We start from the raw sequence: 15,473 nt of genomic DNA on the forward strand, positions 1-15,473 counted from the left end.
GTGCACTGTTAAAAGTGTCGAAAGGTTTATTTTTATTATATTTGGATTCTAGTATTTGGAGGAAGCTATCTCCCAAGCTTGTATTTAGCATTTTCACATTTTGACTTGAGAGTGTTGTGAATAATTTAAAACAGGAAGAGAACAGTCTTTGATATTCATAGATCAGATGAAATGTGCTTCACAAATAAGCATGCTAACATCAGATTTAGATGGGATTTGAAGGCACTAATGGGAAATGACCACTAGAGAGAACATAAGGATACAGCTATGCTTGGTTTTCTGAGAATAAAACCTTGGTTCTTTAGGTTACATATATCTGCTGTATGCTTTCCTGCATACTGGATTTGTATTTGGTCTGGCATATAATCTTTTTTCCTTGAGAATTCAACCTTGTTCACTTGAGAAGACTAACCTATTTCTGTTGGCTGCATATAGCATAGTCAGAATTGACCCAAGTGGCAGCTCAAATTCCATGGCCAGTGTCAATATAAGACCAACCTCTACTTAGTCATGGCTTGGATCAATTGTGTGCCTCTTCCCAGGTGGGGCACTAACAGTGCAGTTCTTCCCTCCTGCCTTCACTTCACTCCTCCCCCACCCTCTGTGACTTGAGTGGCAAAACCAACCATTTCTTCCTTCATGATGCTCCTTGATATGCAACGGATGACAAGGGGCCACACAAGGAAAAAGGTAATTGTTTCATCTTACTATTGCAGCTGCAATGCAATTATGAAAATATGTACATAATTAAATACCAAGATGAGCAATTATTTATCTCCTTTGAGTGAATGACACATACAGAACATTCAATAAAAATCTGTTATGGTTCCATATTTGTCTTTCGATTGATCTATAAATGTGATTTATGTTTCTGATTTTGTATTTGTACTTTGCTTCTGCATATAATACATCTGAATTCCAGCAAGGATAAAAATTAAAGTCCTCAAGGATATTCCTACTGCATCAAATACAGCAAATCTAAAATAATTTCTTGGTGTAATTAATTTCTACCAGAAATTCGTTCAGTATTTCTCTTATATTGCCAAGCTATTTCATCAACTCTCCAATAAAAAGTATTTCAGAATTTCTTGTGGAATGTAGCAACCACAAAATCATTCAAGGAGTGCAAGGGTGCCCTTTACTCAGCTTCAATGCTTTCTCTACATGATTTGCAGCAGCCCTCTGAGGTAGAATTAGATGCTTGCTATGAAGAACAGGTGCCACCCAAATGCATATCATTCAGAAGCACTTTCTGAAACCAAGTAGAAGTACAGGATATGACAAAGAGATCTAGATGCTGCGTCCTTGGCATAGAAACAACCTTTATACTGATTACCATCCCCTAATGTTTCTAAATTCACGATCCAAGATTCAAGAACAAAGCAATCTAAAATGCATTTCTTACTTTCAGTAATTTCATCTTGTGACTAAGGATAACAATGGGACGGCAAATAGATTTGCTGATATATTGAGTACAACTTCCATGATTCTGCATATCCACAACTTCAGCCAATTCTCACTTCCTTGCAACAATTCACAGTGATAAGTCTAGATTATAAATTAAGAGATGGTTTCTTATACAAATTTAATCAGCTAGTTGCACTCATTGAAGAGACCCACTATACATCATATGGTGATTAGTATGTCACATCAAAAACTTTTGCGTTTACAGAGACACTTATATTGGCCTTCTATAAGAAAGCGTGTGGAAGATTGTATTGGAAGGTGTCATTATCCAGTCAATCTTAAGACTTGTAATTAAAAAATTGGTTTGTATCAGCCACTTCCCATTTTCTTCCATCCCTGGGAATCCTTGTCCATGGACTTTATTTGTGAACTGCATGCTTATCTTAGGAAGCACGACTGTATTTTTGTTGTTGTATGTCAGTTTTCTAAGATGATTGCTTTTATTCCATGTAGAAAAATATAGATACTTCAAAAGGTGCTGAACCTGTTTTTCCAGCATGGATGGTGTCACTTTGGCTAACCACTCACCATTGTCAGATTTTTTGTGTCACCTTTGGAAAATATTGTGGAATAACTGCTTCTTAGTTCATAATTTTTACATATATTGTTGCCAAAATAATTATTGAGGTTTTCTGTAGGAAGTACACCCATCCTCCCCATGGGACCCCTAATCTCTTCTCACAATTCTTCATCTCATCAACAAAAGGAGCATAATAAGTTATCTGCTTTTGTTCGGCATTTGGCTAAAGTCAATTTATAGATTCATGATACATTATTGAAGAATCAAGTCAAAATACAAAGAGAATCATGATGATGGCGTTTCTCCACATTTTCAGATTGGTGACAGGTTTGGTTCCACCTAAACAAACAATGATTAAAATATCTGCAGTATCATAACCCTAAACTTATTTGGTATAGGAATTATAACTTTTGCGACACATTGGAGAAACTGACTGTCAATTAGACCTCCCTTCTCAGCTTAGTATACATGGCATTGAAAATGTGAATTAACTCAAACCCCATGTCCCACCACATTTGGAGGAAGAGGTTGTTCTCACTCATCCTAAGGACATCATTCCTACTTTTCAACCTCCCTTGGATGAAGATAATCTTCTTGATGTTCCTACATGCACTACTAAGCAAAATTCTATGACCACTTGGTTGGAAATGCAGATTGCCAACTCAAACTAAGTGGATGTCTTGGTCAGTGTTCGAGTAGAACTTCACATATCTACAACAAAATCTGTGGACAATTTTCTCTAAGCAGGAAGAAAATGATAAGATAATCACATGAGAAGTTAGACATAGCCTCATGTGCTAATGTATTTTATTAATGGCTATTGTATATTATAAAATATTGTACACAGGCAAACTGACCAGTGTCTACTGTTAAACGGTGCACATATCTCTATGTACATCTCTCTTCCCTTAGAAGCTTTCTTCCTCTAGAAGCTTCCTTGCATATTCCTGTGACGTTTCACACATCGCCCCATTGCAAATGGGGACCCCTACTTTTTGCTTTGCTTAGGGTTTTGGTGTTGTGGTCTTGGCTCGGTGTTAGTCTCTTAGTCGTTAACCTTTGCTTGTGAGGAGGTTGGTACTGTTGGATTGAGGTCAAGTTATTTGGAGATGTCAAAATTGCAAATGTTGCTAATGTTGTCAATGAAGTCAAATGTTGTTAAGTTGCAAGACATTTCCTAAGGTCCTTGATCGCTTGGGTTGGTTTATTTAAGTGTCGGAATTGGAATTAGATGAGACTTGCATGATTGAATTGTAGACGTGAGGTAGACCCTAGGGTTTTCAAGTGGCATAGGTCTAATTGAAGGAGTGGTCATCAATGTTGCTTTCAAATAGTGAACGAATATCCCAAGATGATGAAGTATGAAAGCATTGAGCTCATTGCGGTTTTGAGGTGAAAATTTGACTAAGGCAAGATTTTGCTCAAGATGTGGTCTTGGTATGAGCTTGCTCTCAAGCAAAGGTTTTGTGCAAATGACTCCCTAAATGCCGCTTGTGCATGCAAAGGGGTCAAAGCCGCCATATTTGTACATGCAAGAGCTAAAAGGCTAAAATTGTTGTGCATGGGATGAGCAAAAGGCTGCCATGGTGAAGCTACACTTATGCAAACCAGCCTTCAAATACTGACCAGGTTGTGCAAATGAGCACCTAAAGGCTGAAATTCTGCAAACCAACCCCAAAATGCCGACTTCCCAACTTGTGCAAATGAAGCCTCAAATACCACGAACTTTGTGCAGTTGAGACCCAAAAGGCTGCCCTAGCAAGCTGACTTGTGCAATCAGCAAATAAAATGCACCCTCAAACTTGTGCAAATGAAGCACAAAACACTGCCTTGTATTGGTGCAATAAAGTGATCAAAAGTAGATCAAACAAGTGTGCTTGTGCAAATTAACACCAAAATACTGTCCCAGCCACTTAGTTGTATAATCAAGCTCATAAAATGCGCCAAAGGTAAGATAATAGCTGTGCAAACAAAGCCCAAAAGTCCGCCTCAAGCAGATTGTGCAAATGAAGGTCAAGATGCCAACCTGTTTGTGCAAATGAAGCACAAAACCCCACCTGACCAAGTGCAAAAAAAGTGATCAAAAGTTGATCAAGCAAATCATTCTTGTGCAAATCAACACCTAAATGCCACTCAGGTTGTGTAAATGAAGGGTCAAAGGCCAATCAGGTTGTGAAAATGAACCACTAAACACCACCAAAGCAAAGTGGCCTAATACAAACCAAGGATTAAACACCGAATTTATTATGTAAATGAAGGATCAAAGGGCCGAATCCATTGTGTAAATGAAGGATAAAATGCTGCCTAGACTGTGTAAATGAAGCCCATAATGCCGAAATCCTTATGCAATTGCAAGCTTGAATGCCGAAATACTTGTGCATTCACACAACAAAATACTGCCCAAATGAAAGCTTGTACAATTCAATCATCAAAGGCCGAACCAATTGTGCAAATGAAAAGCTAAATGTCACCCAAGCTGAGGTTGTGCAAATGAAGTCTCAAATGCCACCCAAGCTGAGGTTGTGCAAATGAAAGGAAGAAAGCCAAAATGTTTATGCAAACCAAGCATGAAATGCCGCTACCATTGTGCAATTGAAGGTCAAAATGCTGCTAAAGGGAGAAGCTGATGTGTTTAAGGAGTCGGCCAGGTTAACATAAGGATGAAGGGCTCAGCATGAAGAAATAAAACATTTCATTGCAATGTCAAGTCGTCTATCAGGTGAAGAGGCATACTCCACTCATTGGCGCCTATAAGAAGAGGTATTCCATTTCAATCAAACATCATTCAAAGCAATCTCTCCAAGCAAACTTGATAGAAACCCTTCAGGCAGAGCAAAACTCATTAAGATCAGCTCATTTGATCATTTCATTTGATCAAATTCTCAATTGAAGTGGATGCAAAATCATTTACAGAAGTTTTAGGACAGTTCAAGTCAGCAATCATGGGAAAATCAGACATTAGAACAAAAAAAAACCAGACCTTACAACATATAAAATTCAGAGATCAAGCCCTAAGCATCACACAATTCAACCTGAAATTGGAAATCAGACTAATCAAAGATCATATCAGAACTAAGGATGTGTGATCAGACTTAGATTAAACTTTAAATATCATCTAATCAACAAAGAATCAAGCATATAGGGATGAACAATAGGCGAAGTAAGGGTTTTTTATGATGTTTGATTATCTCCTTGTTTGCTTAGCAGGTGACAAAGGAAGAAATCCAAAGGGCAGGCCTAATTGTAGGAGATCAGAACAGCACTCCAAAGATGGTGTTTCAACATTGAAGGAATGGGATCATGATCAAAAACTATAAGGAGCCATCAAGTTGATAAGGCAAGAAAGGAGGTTAGAATTTCAATATCACAAAGGGATGATAGGTCAAGGTTACATCAAGAAGCAGTTTCACCAATTAGAGCCGAGGGTCAAATGATGCAAGAGGATGGACAGATGATCCATCAACAGCACACGAAAGGGAAAGGTTTCACAATTTGAAGGATAGGTTCAAGGGACCATCACATAGCATCGAAACATCACCAAGAAGACAACTAGCAGTGGGGCGAGTTGATCAAGTCAAGGCCTTGGGGCGTGAAGACAAGATAAGCAAGCAAAGATAGAGGATTGACTTGACCATAATGATGCTTCCCATCATCATCACCACATTGAGTAAGCTCGAGATGTTGAGTATCAAGATATATTGCTTGAGGCATCAACACTTGCTTGTGATGTTGAGTATCAAGTCTACAATGAAGTGGCATCCTTGTCATCACTCAACCAATCAAAAGATTCCACATCAACATGTCCAGATGCAATGTACTTGACTCACCCATGGAGACGCAAACTTCGAGATACCTAGCCTCGTTTTCTATTGGTTCACATTCAGTATTGAACCTAAATGTAATTTTCTCATTGGCCAAAAGGAGTTGTTGTAACAAACCCTAATTAGGGTTTCCATCATGTAATCTCAGCCATTGATTATATATCAATCCAAGCCATTCATGTTTACCCTCTCAGGTAAATAGCTTAAAGCACACAGATAAAACATGTAATGCAGAATAATAATGCCATAGATATCAGACGCAATATAAGAGATGTTATTCCATTCATAATTGTCGTTGTCCACAAGTTACATTCGGAAGTATATAAAGATGCCGAGGGGGTGCGAGCGCCAACCGTCGCACCGCAACTGCCACCCCTCGGTTGCCAACTAACCAACACAGTTACAATTTAATTAACTAGTTTTATTTCCGTGTACAATATTGCCGCCAACATCATCCCCCCCAAAAGAAAAGAAGTCATCTCCAGACGACTTAATACAAAATAGAAATGACATTAAACAGAACTGTTGATGCCAGTCGAGCCCGAAACTTATACACCTGCTGCGTCCTTGCTTAAAAACCCGTGGCTGCTACCATCCGATGCTCAAGTGCGGATTTCACCATTATTGCTTTCTTCAACATCACCATCCTCCTATGCCTAAACCAAACTTGTCTGCAAAACATGCTTTTTAGTCTCAGCCTCCACCAACTGCTACTCAAATGATACTGTCTCGATAGCCACCGACGTTGCCCTCTTGGCATCCAACTCTTGGGTACGCTGAGCTAAGTCTCACGCTAGTACTGCCTCCAACTTGGTGGTCAACTCCTCCCGAGCCCTCTCTGCATCCACCAAGGCAACCTCACGTCCAGCCGAGACATACTCCAAGTTCCTCAAAGCATACCTATCCTACCTGGAGGTGGCCACAACCCGCTGGCACAAAGGCTAGGAGACACCTCAAATCCTCCATCACACTCCCCAAAGGCTAAAAACTGAACTGAATAACTCCCTGGTGTCATACAACTGCGCGGACCTGCAATGCCTTCCCTCAAACTCTGTTTGTTCGCAACCTCCAAATCCGTCTCCCTCTACAGCTTATGGCTTCCCCGCCAATGCTTAGCTGCAGGCTTCTTTCTCACAGTACGGACAGCCACAACACTTCCTGTGGTATTTTGTAGCTCAAAAATAAACTGGGGGTCTGGGGGCAACGCCCCCAACGGGGTCAAGGGGCAGCGCCCCCGCGAGGTCTGGGGCAGCGCCCCAGCGGGGTCGAGGGGCAGTGCCCCTCGCAGGGTCCGAGGGCAGCGCCCCAGGTACACCAATTTACAACCTTCAGAACCCCATGAAAGTCCATGGCGCGCATCATTTCTGTGATATTTTATGATGTCAAAACCCTTCTTCTACACTCCAATATTTTTAGTGTCCAGGCTCCAAATGTCATCGAATCATTTTTCAATCAGGTCATCGTCGTTTTTTTTTTTTTTTTCGTGTTTCCTCTGTAATGTCCCTGGCCATGCAACCTCCCCGTACAGTCAACAACAGCACTGACACCTCCACGGGGTTTCCTTCTCCTTCTTTTTCCTTGTGTGGGCTGCGTGGTGCGGGGGTTTGTTTTAAGTGCGGCGTGCGGGTGTCCACCGCACGGTGGCATCCACCGCCGGCGGCCCCACTGTCGGTGTGACCACCGCACAGTGGTTCCACCTTCGGTGGCCCCACCATCGGTGTGACCACCACACAGTGGTTCCACTGCTGGTGGTCCCACCGTATGGTGGTTCCACCGCCGGTGTGGTCACCGTACGGTGGCCCCACGATTTTCTTTCTTTCTTTTTTTTCCATGCCGTACGGTCACCTCTTTTTGGGGGGGCAGCCGTACGGACCCGTACGATTTTTTTTTTTTTTTTCTAATATGTAATCTAATTGTCGAGAGTCTTCGGCTCGAGTCCCATGCCGCTGGGATCGCCCTTCATCCTTCTCAGTTTTCCTCGTCCGAGAGTCTCCTGTTGTGGTCTTGTGCCTCTTGAGTCGCCTGCCCGGCCTCTCGAGTCCCCTTCCATCCTCTCGGGTCCCCCTCCGGGCTCTCGGGTGTCCGTCCGACCTCTCAGGTCCCCTGCGCACTTAGCGTGGTAGGGTTTCAGTTTGGGCCCGTTGGTGGCCAATCTATTTTCAATGGCCATCCGAAGACCTGGAACCACAAATTCTACAGGGACCACAGTCTCCTTCCCGTACATAAGAAGAAGAAGAATAATAAAGATTTTGAAGGCTGCGGCCTTCCACACAGGGTTCGAGTCATCTTCGGCAAGGATGACCTTGGGATCATTTGCCTTTCCCAGATTTGTCTCCTTCAAATTTAAATTTACCTCATGATACTTGATGGGTTCTTCCTGGTGTGCGGTGGTGTCACTCTGTTGACGGGTTTTTTATGCACATGCGAACACAGAATAAAATACCTAAAGGTACCTTATCCTCTCTTGAATAAAGTCTCTGAATGCTAAAGATGTCGCGAAAAGGATCAATCGGGATGACTTCAAGGTTCTTTGCTATAGGATCTCTACGTGTGGATAAGCTCTCTGTGGTATGATGTGATTTGCTGGAATCACAAGGGGACTTACACTTGATGACTGAACGTCTGATTTGCTTTGAATATTGCTGGAACACAGGATTTTACTAACTAACTGGAAGACAAACAAATGGCAAAAGATGTAAGGTTCAGGAAGTCTACTCTACTACCTAGAATGCGAGAAGATGGATGAATGACTAGGTGGATTCCTACTGGGTTGGGTCTCACCATCAGGCTGAACAATTCAACACCAACTCAGTGCGATCTTCTAAGGGATGCTTCCAATATGTTTAAATCGTACACCATCTGACAACGATCACCATTCAAGAAAATGCATGAAACAATAGACGTGTAATGACTTATGATTAAGCTTATTTCATTCCAGTTGACCACACAAGGCGTCCTTACAATCAGTAAGAGGCTAGTGGTATGGATTAAACGGATTCCACACAGGTGCATTCAACAATTTCCTTCATTCGATCTAATCATCTACCATCTCGAATTGAAGATTCAACAAGAAACCATGCATATTGCAAGAAACGACACACTTCACCATTACTTCAATGAAAATGGAGTTTGTTTACAATCAATGGCAACAATTTCTTGCCTTGTCCTCCTATTCTACTCTAATTGCTACTCTATCAACTGACTATTCACCTTCTAACTACTCTCTATCTATCTTCTCCTCCTACTCTATTAGCCTTTACAAATGAAGATCCGGGGCTTATATAGTGCCCTTAATACAATTCGATGGCTAAGATCAATTTGAGATCAATGGCCAAGATTCAATAATGAAAACCCTAATTAGGGTTTGTTACAACCATTACATAACATTTAATGCTTGACCAATGATAAAATTACATCCTTAGGACACATGTCTTCTCTAGAAAAATCAACCAATAGATAGCTGGGGTAGGTACATAGAAGTTTGTGCCACCTCCCATTAGTTAGGTAAATTGAATCTGGACATGCTGAGGTGGACCACACCGACTGCAAGAGTGATGACTAGGATGCCACCTCATCTGACACTTGGTTGATGCCAATTTGATGTTGCTGAGAAGCTAGCTTTAATTGACTCTTCTGAAACTATCTGCTTCTTCAACGAACCCTTGCTCTAACTCCCTTCGTCTTTGATGTGCAGGATGATGATGTACCTCGCCTTGGAATGCTGGATTGGAGAAGTCATTCCTGATGATGCTTGACCGAAGAAGGTCGTCTTTGTCGATGCTAGACTGGAGGAGGTCGCTCTTGTCCTTGCTTGATCTTCTTGGATGAGAACCTGCCAACTTATAGACCCTCCGGACTTTGGAGTCGCCATCTTGATACCTACACAACATTTCAAAATTAGTAATATATCTTGAAGTCTAGAAATTAAACTTAAAAGGAAGATTTAAGATTTTAATTAGGAAACTTCATGATAAATCTTGAGTTATCATTTCCTAATTAACCATGCAATACTTAGATTTTTCCAAAACAAATGTCTAAAAATCAAACCTTAAACAAGGGTGTCAAGATGATTTTGCCATACCTCCTCTTGAGTATTAAACTCTAAGAAATGATGCAAAAAATGGATTTTGCTAGGCAAAATTTAAATCAAAATTCTCCCTTGGATGAATTGCGCCTCCTCTAGCTTCAAAAAGAATAGACTCCACCCTCTTTAACCTTCAACACTTAGAAGAAATTTGCTCCAAGCAAGCCAGATTTCGCTCCTCCAATTAGCCCTCCAATTTCGCACTTAAGGAAATGATTGAATGATTTGAAATGTGAAACAAAACCCCTCTCTTATAGAGCGCTCACCTTGATTCCTGTTGAGGCCGACTTGACAAAAAGAAAATGAAAATGAAATAAAATCCCCTTTAAAAGAAGGCCGACTTGCTTGTAAAAGCAAATAAATGTATTTGAGCACTCACCTTCATTTAAAATTTGAAAATTAATTTTAATGCCTCCAAGGTGGATTTTTTATTATTTCAAGGCCTAAAAATTAATTTATTAAATTAAAATGCCTTTAATTTAATGCGAATTTGATTTAGCCTTTCCAAAGGCCTCAAAGTTAGCAACTTGGTGAATTTTAAGGAATATCAACGCTCAATAATGTAAAAATGAAGGATATCACCAATTTTGCCCTGGACATTCAGTGAAGGTCAGGAGCGATTTTTCAATCTTTCTCTTAATCCTTCATCTTTTGGATTCCAAATTGCTTCCAAGACATAAAATATCATCTCTTCGTCCTATCCACACAAGATCTGGTCTCAATTCCTCAAACAAAGGAGAGGATCCTGAAAAATCGCTATGGGCCCTCTTTGAGGGTCAGGAGCGACTTTTTGATTTTAGGCTTGATTCTTCATCATTTTTCATTGAAAATTCATTCGTCATTAAGCAACATCCTTCCTTTATCTACTCCATCCAAATTCGCTTTGTTGTTGCAAGGTAAAATGAGGATTTTCAATAATTTCACTCTGGGCCCTCTCTAAGGGTCAGGAGCGATTTTTCGCTGTGGGCCCTCTCTGAGGGTCAGGAGTGATTTTTCATTTTCTGACCAAAATCATCAAGTTTCAAAGGCAAAACAATATTCATCATGTTTTTGGAGGTCCCTTCTCCTTATCCTAACCTTGCCTTAGCACCATTTTGAAGAAAACATGCATTTTTTGAAAATCTCGCTGTGGACCTTCAGTGAGTGTCAAGAGCGACTTTTGGGTTTTAGGAAAATTCCTTTATCTTTTAATCTTCAAATCACCTCCAAGGCATAACACATCACGTTCTCCTCCTCTCCAAGAAAGATTTTATCTCAATTCTTCAAACCAAGGAGAGAAAATAGGAAAATCGCTATGGGCCCTCTCTGAGGGTCCGGAGCGATTTTTGTAATTGCCTTCATAATTTTGATTCTCAACGATTTCTTTTCACTTCAAGGTTTTTCAAACATCGTTTCGAACCCATGCCTAACCTTAGCTTTCCTCAAACTTGGATGAAAAATTCTCATATTAGGTTTCTCGCTGTGGGCCCTCTCTGAGGGTCCGAAGCGATTTTTCGCTGTGGGCCTTCTCTAAGGGTCAGGAGCGATTTTTGAATTTTAGGTTGATTTCATCTTGTGTTGATCCTCCAAATTATATTCAACGGATAGAACATGTTTTCCTTCATCCCTTACAATCATAAAACATACTTTGATCTTGCAAGAATAATGCATTTTTGAAAATCTCGCTCTGGACCCTCTCTGAGGGTTAGGAGCGATTTTTGCCACCTGGACCAAAATGTTTCACTTTTCATCTAAAAATCACTTTGCCAAGGAAGATGTCATCTTGTTCTTTGCTATGAATAAAATTTCATGTTCAAGAAAGGTCCAAAAATGTGCACACAAAGAAAATCGCTCTGGACCCTCTCTGAGGGTCAGGAGCGATTTTACCTTTCCTAGGCAAAACTCCTTCAATTTATCATCTTTGATCAAGTCTGGATACTTCATTATGCTCATTCTATCCCTCACCATGCCTTTGACATCTTAAGTCGACCAAATAAGGCTAGCAATGACCCTTATAAGATTTCTCGCTATGGGCCCTCTCTGAGGGTCAGGAGCGATTTTTCTGCTTTCAACAAGGTCCTTCATCATTTCTAGCCAAAACTTCTTCAGGTGGGTGGAGAAAGTCATTCATTTCCCTTTCATGCTCAAAACTTAGTCCTTTTCCATTGCAAAATGAAGTAAATCAAAATCTCGCCCTGGGCCCTCTCTGAGGGTCAGGAGCAATTTTTCATGTTTTGCTCAAATTTAGCATTTTTCAACCCCCAAAATCTCTTCAAGACATTTCAACTAGGCCCCCTCACTGACTTGCAAACTTAACTTTGTCAAATTTTGGGGAAAAGGTATGTTTTTGGTGTTTTTCGCTCTGGACCCTCAGCAAGGGTCAGGAGCAAGATTCGCTTTGGACCTCCAGCAAGGGTCAGGAGCGAAATTTGACTTTTTGAACTCTCTATCAAGATAATTTTATGGAATATAACATTTAAGTATAAGAAAGAATCTTATACTTTAAGTTATATTCCATATATACTTTCAGGATGTTTGAGAGTGGTTTCAGACCTCCAAGAGCTATATTGCAAAATCTAGTTTTTGGAGGATTTTCAGTTTTCCAGACTTAGTCAAATTTCAGGATCAAGACATTCCAGACTTAGCCAAATTTCAGGATCAGGACATCACTCCAACAGGACCTGCTATCCAGGTGATCCCCTTGGCGACACTCAAAATGCAAAGGCTAACTGACAAAACCCTAAAAGACCTAGAAAACAAACCCTAGAAAGCAAAAAGCAGGGGTCCCCATTTGCAATGGGGCGATGTGTGAAAACGTCACAACACACTCACATGGGCTTCCCCCTCCTTATATTCTTTGTATACAGTAGGGAAGACCTCCGAATCGGCGGTCTCTTCTATCTGCAACATGTTGCAGTGAAAAAGTTCGTAGTCCTCCATTTGCCAATGGAAGAGCCCGTTAAGTGAGCATACCTCATCTTCAAAACATCCCTCCAATTCAAGCACCCCTTCACTGTTCGGCTCCATCGCATTCTTGCCCTTGCTTTCATCAGGACCCCCTTCCCCTTTATTAGAGTCCTCTGAGTCCGAGTCGGAAGAGGCGAGCTCTTCACCGACATCTTGGGTGTGTAGGTCAATGGTATATTTCCGCCCTCCCTTCTCCATGGAAAGTGTATTTTTCTTCCAGTTGTGGTTTACCCTCGCGGTGATCAACCACGCTCTCCCTAGGATGGCGTCATAGCCCTTCTTTTTCAAGGGAATAACTACAAAATCTAACAGGAAAGGCTGCATACCAATTGTCACTTGCTGAGCCATCAATATGCCAAGTGGCTTGATGCCGTTTTGGTCAGCTCCTACCAGATTAAATGTGGATGGCCACAGGGTGGGTTTCCCCAACCTCTTCCATGTCTCTTCTGGTAGTACATTCACCCCAGCACCTCCGTCCACAATGGTGTCCTTTAGAACGGTTCCCAGGATGCCGACCACTATTTAAGGCCAACAACATTGGGTCAGCCGAGGGGCTGATCGGAACTTCCGCCCGTGTGGCCCGCAAAGGTGCCTGCGCAGTGGTTTGTATGGAACTAAAAATGGCGGTTCTTAACTGTGGCATTGTTTCTAGAAGGTCCTTTACCCTTATAGGTACTTCCATCTGCAGTACTTGCCCAATGATGTTATTTTCCGCTTCCGTACGGGATGATGTACTCGCCACCTCGTTGTCCCGTCGTTCGGCCGTCATCTCACATTCAATATTGGCCTTTGCCTCCCGTAATCTCTCCTTCTCCGTATGAGGGTAGGGATAAGTGGCTTTTTTCGTCTGGGCGCGGGTGATCGCCAGTACTTCTTTCTCACCACTCTTCTCAGCCTTCTCAATGTTGAGGAGATTAACCCCTGCCTGTGGGCAATTTGCGTCCTCATGGTCGCCTAGCCCACACCAACGGCAGAGGTGCTGAGGGGTGGCTTCCTTCGTGCAATCACGGGCGAAGTTCCCCCACTGATTACAGGCCCTACATTGGATAATTGGCCGGCCCTTGGCATCATACTGGATACGGCTTCCGTTATTGTTATTGTTATTGTTGCTATTTCTTCCGCCACCACGTCTGTTGTCCCGGTAACCTCTAAATGATGCCGTTGTGTTGGTTTGCGAAGTTTCGACGGCCGGCTGCTCTTGTGTGAAGAGAACTTGTTGGCTCCTGGTTTTCATATTGTAGGGACATTCCTTTGTCAAATGTCCCACAATCTAACAAATGTCGCAAAAAGCCTTCTTGGGGCAGGACCCCTTGGTGTGTCCGTCACTCCTATAGTCGGTACACCACACGTCGTTTTCTTGAGTCTTACTTGTACTCCCCTTCATGGCTTTGAATTCTTTCAGCATTCGTTCCATGTCCTTTTGGAGAGCGTGCACCTTTTTACTCGATTTGCCACTGCTGCGGCTTTCCCCGTCAGAGTCTTCATCATTGTCAGATGAATATTTATTGCTTTTCTTCTTCTTTGACGTTTTGTATTCGCTCTCTAGGTCCATCGCCCTATTATAGGCGTCGTCATATGACGTAGGGGGTACAATTTTCATCTTTTTTCGTAGGGAGGATTTCAATCCTTCAACGAACCATCGTTTCTTCAATCCCTCTACTGGTTGGCTTTCCATTTTACCCAGCAATTCCTTCAGCCTCCTGTTGTATGCCCGTACTGTCTCCTTGGTACCTTGTTTGGTACTGTATATCTCCGTTACAATTTCATTGTCATCACGGAGCAACCGAAACTCCTCCGTGAATTCCTTCTGTAGGTTGGCCCACGTGGCCACTTTTTGCAAATCCACATCGGAGTACCAATCTATGGCAACTCCACGTAACGTGGCTGGGAACTGCGTTACCCATTCGTTTTGGTCAGTAACACCGTTCGCTGACCATATGGTTTCGCAGGTTCGACAATGGCGGATGGGATCTTCCTTCCCCTCGCCGTTGAACTTAGGCAACTTCTGTTTACTAGCCATCCCACCGCTCGGTCTCGCTCCTCTGGTGCCTTGTGTGCTTGTACCTGGTCCGCCTCCGCCTCCTGCACCTGACCCTCCACTCGTGGGTCCTCCGGAGAAGGTTGTTGAGCCCGAACCGAACAAATTGCCTCTCGTGCAGTACCCTTGTGCTCCCTCGGCACCGTCGGCCGTACCGTCACCTTCGGTCATCTCCCTCTGGTTGTCCTCTGAAATGGACAAATTCTTTAGTAGGTCTCTAGTAGCGTCGATCAAGTTTAGATTTCGCCTTGTTTGTTCCACCAACTCTTCGCAACTTCTTACCCTACGGTGGTGGTATTCAGGCGAACTGTAGAGGTCGCCTTCGGCACCCTCCATGACTCCTAGGTTCCCTTCGGGCAACCCTACGACAGTGTAGAGAGTGTACTTCTCTCCGTCTATCTCTGCCTCCGCAACCTCCATGACACCTCCTGGGTTCCCTTCGAGCAACCCCTCGGCCAGTCGTCCCTCGGCAAGCTGCCTTAGCCTATGCCTTCATTCTACTTGCTGCTCCAAAATCAAGGGCCTCTGCGCAACCTCCCACTAGTCCGTTTCTGTTTGTTTTTTTTTCTATCTTTATTCAATTGATTGGGCATTAAT

The 15,473-nt window shown here is 42.4% G+C and overlaps 1 protein-coding gene across 1 annotated transcript in view; it reads right to left on the reverse strand.

Annotated features, from left to right (window-relative positions):
• The window catches only part of LOC131034074 (protease Do-like 1, chloroplastic), a 103,535-nt gene that overhangs the window by 69,321 nt on the left and 18,741 nt on the right, over window positions 1-15,473 (reverse strand). The gene's annotated exons all lie outside the window — the stretch shown is intronic.

Source organism: Cryptomeria japonica, chromosome 2 (genome assembly GCF_030272615.1).
Source record: "Cryptomeria japonica chromosome 2, Sugi_1.0, whole genome shotgun sequence".
Taxonomy (NCBI): Eukaryota; Viridiplantae; Streptophyta; class Pinopsida; order Cupressales; family Cupressaceae; genus Cryptomeria; species Cryptomeria japonica.